Source organism: Chrysochloris asiatica, unplaced genomic scaffold, assembly GCF_000296735.1.
Source record: "Chrysochloris asiatica unplaced genomic scaffold, ChrAsi1.0 scaffold00373, whole genome shotgun sequence".
Classification (NCBI taxonomy): Eukaryota; Metazoa; Chordata; class Mammalia; order Afrosoricida; family Chrysochloridae; genus Chrysochloris; species Chrysochloris asiatica.
The window spans coordinates 1,861,230-1,867,068 of record NW_006408891.1 but is presented as its reverse complement, the minus strand read 5'-3'; the positions used below and the strand labels follow the sequence as shown (position 1 = coordinate 1,867,068).

The 5,839-nt window shown below is 38.7% G+C and overlaps 1 pseudogene; it reads right to left on the bottom strand.

Annotated features, from left to right (window-relative positions):
- Nucleotides 1–1,549, bottom strand: part of LOC102835179 — a 67,962-nt pseudogene extending 66,413 nt beyond the window's left edge.
- Nucleotides 1,550–5,839: the final 4,290 nt, after the last annotated feature.

Below are 5,839 nucleotides of genomic sequence, written 5' to 3'. Positions count from 1 at the left end.
AAAGTGTTATTGCAGCTTGGCTATTTGGCAGCAGTTGCTGACTCTTCTTGTGTAATGTAGGGAGACAAAGAGTCCTCCAAAAGCAGAAGGGAGGCTATGTAACAGCCAAACAACACCAGTTGGGTAGAAAACAAAAACAAAATCAAAATCAAAAAACAAAAATGAGAGAAAGAGGAAAAAGATAAAAAAAATATATATATATATAAACAGACGAAAAAAATGCAGCACCAGCAAAAACAAGATTGAATATGGCCGTCTCTATTCACAAAAAAAAAAAAAAAAAGGGAAAGGAGGGTCAGAAGAAAAAGAGTAAAAAGAAAAGAAAAAATCTCTAGCTTAATATAAGTATGTCTTTAATGTCCTAACTCTCTTTCAGTCCCTTCTGCTCTCCTCTCCTTGTTGTTAAGTGCTGTGGAGTTGACTCTGACCCACATCGACCCCGTTTAGGGTTTCCAAGGAGCGGCTGGTGAGCTTGAACCATGGACCTTGCAGTTCCAAAGGGTTTGCAGTCTGGCGCATTAACCCACAGAGCTACTGCAGGACTCCTCTGCTACCCGTGGTAAAAAGCAACCCAAACGGGAAATACATCAGTGTCTCAGCTTGGGCTGAGTTTCTGTGTAGATTCTTGGCAGAGGAAACCACCCGTGGAGGGAGGTCCTTGGCCTCAGTGGGTGGGCCTGTGCCGGGGTGGCTGGCCTTGGCCAAGGTGGGCAGGCCTGGGTCTTGGGTGGGCCTGAGCCTCAGAGAATGGGCAGAGGGCTGGCCTAGGTCGAGGCAGTGGATGGCGGACATGGGGTAGTGGCTGCCGGCAGGTGGCATCTGTGTCTGATGAAGTCAAAAATGCCTCTCTCTGTCTCATTCTACCATGTTGTTAAGTGCTGTCGAGTCAGTTCCGACCCATAGTGACCCTGTACAGAGTTTCCGAGGATGTAAATCTTTACGGGAGTAGACAGCCTCATCTTTCTCCCGCGGAGCGGCTGGTAGTTTCGAACCGCTGACCTTAAGGTTTGCAGCCCAATTCGTAACCACTATGCTACCAGAGCTTGAATTGCCTGAAATCCACGCTGATATTGCTTATTATGGCGAGGAGCCCCATTTGGGAAGGGCTATGTCAGCTCCTGCAGCTTGGTCATTTATACTTCCTCTCCTCTGGAAGCATCCGCTTTCTGAACGGGCTTGCTCCAGCCCCCACACTCTAAGCTCTGCAGGGGGTGGAGGCAGTCACCAGAGTGGGAGCCGAGTGCAGCCATGTGAAAGCTCAAAATGCCTGTAATTCCTCAGCAATTTGATCTTTTAAAAAACCAAGTTCAGAATGTTGAAACATAAAGTCTTATGTTTGCTCAAAGGCTGTCTGTCTACTAGACGGGGGCCTCCTTTGTGTGATACCACCCCCCGTTTGCTACAGAGCCTTCCCTACCTGTGCTGCCTGGTCAGGGAAGCGCCGGAAGTCCCCAATCTCTGTAGACTTTTGTAGCATTAAAAATTTCATATCACTTCTGGTAAGGAACTTTGGTAGCATAATAGTTATATGTTGGCCTGGTACAGCCATTCTGCAGAAGAAAGATGAATCTTTTTAAAGACTTACAGCCTCAGAAACCCTATAGAGTTTTGTTATGAATTGGAACTGACTCCAAGGCACATCACCACCACCACCATCACCCCTGGTATGAATAACAATGTCAAGAAACTAAAGCAAAATTATGCTGGTGCTACCCTTCTAATGACTGTTCCCAGTGAAGAAAAGTCAGATTAATCATCCTATCTTTTTTTTTTAAGAACTCTCAAATGAAGGCACTTTCTGGACGGATACCAACAAGATCATGATGGAACACCCACTTTTGTGTCCTTCTGTCCAAGGCAAAACAAGCTATCATTATAATAATAAAACCCATCAACCAAAGAACAGACTTGTCTGAAATGGTGTTCAAGTGAATAATATGGGCTATTTTATTTTCCTTGCATCAGACTAGTCTTATTTCTCATCTTGATTTTTTCTCGGAAAAGTGATAGCTTAAGTGGTGTATCTGTGTGTATTCCTCAGGCAATCATAACCCATGCACTTTAGTGACTCATATTTTGAAAGGCATCAATTTTCTGTTTGTATTTAACAGGAGGATGCCTCTTTTCTTTAGTTTCTGACCTCTGTTTTTACCTATTGAAAAGTGATTTTTTTTTTTTTTTAACTGAAGTGATGTAGAACAGGTCATTTTTAGATTGTTGGACAGTGAAGATATAGCAGTAGGTCGTCGTTAGGCTAAGGTGCTTTTCTTAACTCTACACATTTAAAAAATAAACCTATTTGCAAACAAGACACAATAAAAAATATTCAGCAATATGTGCTCCAAGATACAAAAACTTTTCTTTTTTTCCTTTTATGTCACTAAATTATCATCAAGATTTCAATAACTATTTGAAAAAAAAAATGGCATTACTATGTTAATCTATAATTAAAGATTATTTTCCCTAGTGTATAAGGTCAGAAATATTTAATTACTAATCTTTTTCATGATGAAACAATTTAATATCCTGTGGTAGTGTAGTGGTTATGAATCGGGCTGCTAACCTCACAGTCAGCAGTTCAAAACGGTCAGCTGTTCCGCGGGAGTAAGACAAGGCTTTCTGCTCCCACAAAGATTTACAGCAGTGGAAACCCTGTAAAGGGTTGCTATGAGTCGGAACTGACTCCATGGCACATGATAACAACAACACCATTTCATGATATGAGGTCTTTCTCTCTTTTTCAGATATATGTGACATTTTTTAAAGTAACTTAAAAGCATTTCTATAAAACATTTTTGAAAATACTGAATATATTTTTAGAGAAAAAGGGAACTTTAAAGACAGATTTGCCTCAGAGTTCAAAGAAAAAGAGGTAGAGAGAGATAAAGTATTTCCTTGTTGGTACTTTCTTTTCCAATATGCACACACTCTCTTGCTTTTCTTCCTATACCTGGATCATCATCTTTTCCCTTTTAGTTAATTATTGATGACACTATAGGATAAACACTTGACTGCTAACTGCTAGGTTGGCAGTTAAAACCCACCAGTCATTCTGTGCCAATAAAGATTTGCCTCTCAGAAATCCTAAGGAGCAGTTCTATGTCCTATTGCATCTCTAACAGATGTAACTGACTTGATCACAGTGGCTTATTTAACATTTTAGAGAAACTAATATGGGCAATTGATTTTGCTATGTAGATTTCAACTTTTTGAAAAAATTTTATTCACATAGATTATAGGCTTTAATAAATGGTTCAAAAGAATTGGTCAACACTGAACCATTTCAAAACGTAGCATATGATCAATAACTGAGAGTTTTGAAGGAAGATGCCCAAGCTACACTGAAGGCATTGGAGGCAAACAAGGCCCCAAGAATCAATGGAAACTAAATTGAAATGTAACTATAAAAGGAATCTAAATAGTCTGTACCAAGAAATTTGGAAGACAGCTACCTCATGAACTGACTGGAAGGAATCCATATCTGTGCCCATTCCAAAGAGAAATGACCAAACAAAAAAATGGAAATCAAACAATATCATTAATATCGCATGCAAACAAAATTTTGTTGAAGATAATTCAAAAATGGAATGGTTACAAGAGTACATTGACAACCCATTCTTTGATTTAATTTTAATGCTTTAAAACACTGAGTTTTCATTCTTTATGTTTGGGGCACAGCCACATATATAACCGCACTGTGTATGTTTTAAAGGCATCATTGTTGTTGTTGTTAAGTGGCATTGAGTGAGTACCAACTCATACTGACCCTATGCACAACAGAACTAAACACATCCTGGTCCTAGGCCAAACTCACAATCATTGCCACGTATGTGCCAATCCATCTTATTGCAGGGGTGAGGGGAGTGTCTTCCTATTTTTCTCTGAGCCTACACTTTACCGAAGGAGCTCTGGTAGCATAGTGGTTAGAAATCGGGCTGCAAACCGCAAGATCAGCAGTTTTAAACTACCAGCTGTTCCATGGGAGAAAGACAAGGCTTTCTGGTCCCATAAAGATTTACAGCCTTGGAAACCCTGTACAGGGTCGTTATGAGTTGGAACCAACTCCACGGTACATAATTACCACCACTAAGAGGACTTAAACTACTTACTAATGATGGTCAAAAACTAAAGCATTCATAATGAATTACACCTTAGTGCAAAGAAAACAAAAAACATGCAAACTGAACTAGTAAATAGCAGCATAAAAAATGAAGAAAATGGAGGAAGGATTGAAGTTATTCATGATTTAATTTTACATGGATCCCAAATCAACAGAAGCAGCAGTCAAGATCAACAAGAACAAACTACAAAAATTAATTGTATTCATCTATACTCATAATGACAGCCCTGAAAAGGAAATTAGGAAAACAATATCATTTACAATAGTCACCCAAAAGATGAAATATCTAGGAATAAATGCAACCCCAGAAACAAAGGAACTATACAAATAAAACTACAAAACACTACTACAAGAAAAAAAGAGACTTACAAAAATGGAAGACTATAGCATTCTCCTGGATAGGAAGTCTTAATATTATGAGAATGTCAATACTACACAAAGCAATGACCACAGTAGTCATGTAGTAAATTTTGAAATCAGGATGTGAGAGGCTTTCAACTTTATTGTTTTTCTTAAGCAGTGCTTTGCTTTTCCTGGTCTCTTTCCTTTCCATATAAAGTTTATAATTGTTTTTTTCATCTCTATCAAGAATGGCATTGGAATCTGGATTGGAAATGTGTTATATGTGTAGATTGCTTTATATAGTGTTGACATTTTCAAATTTTACTATAAGGCTACAGTGGTCAAAACAGCCTGGTACTGGTATTATGAAAGACACAAAAATCAATGGAATAGAATCCAGAGAACCAGAAATTAACCCAACTATATACAGCCAACTGATGTTTGACAAAGGGCCAAAGTACATTGAATGTGAAGGAGATAGTCTCGTCAAGAGATGGTGCTGGCAGAACTGGAATTCAATATGCAAATATTGAAACGAGACCTTTCCCTCATGCCATATACAAAAACCAATGCAGCATGTATTAAAGACTTAAATGTGAATCCCAGAATCATAAAGGTCATCAATGAAAAAATAGGAACAAATTCAAGTGTTCTAATATAGGGCACACACAGAATAGCAAACATTTCTAAAATTACACAAACAAAAGAAGACAAAATACATGATTGGGACATACTAAAAATTAAAAACTTATGTGCATCAAAAGAATTCACTGACAGAATAAAAAGGGAGTTCACGGAATGGGAAAAATTTTTTGCAATAACATATCAGACAAGGGACTCATTACTAAAATCTAAAGGAAACTACAACACTGCTACAAGACAAAAGACCAATAACCCAATTAAAAAGCATGGACATGAACAGATACTTAATCAAGGAAGACATTTGGGCAGCCAACAAATATATAAAGAAATGTTCATGATCATTAGCCATTGTTGTTGTTATGTGCCATCAAGTTGGTACAGACCCATAGCAAGCATATGCACAGCAGAATGAGACACTGCCCAATCCTGGGCCAACCTCACTACTGTTGTCATACTTGAGTCCATCAATGCTACCACTTGGCCAATTCATCTCACTGACGGTCTTCCTTTTTCTCTGACCCTCCACCTTATAAAACATGATATCTTTCTACAGCAACAGGTCCCTCCTGACAAAATGTCTGAAGTATGAGAGATGAAGTTTGGCCATCTTGGCCTCCAAGGAGTACTCTGGCAGCACTTTTTCTAAAACGGATCTATTGGTTCTTTTGGCAGCCCATGGCACTTTCAATATTCTCCTCCAACACCATAACTCAAAAGCATCAATTCTTCTACGAT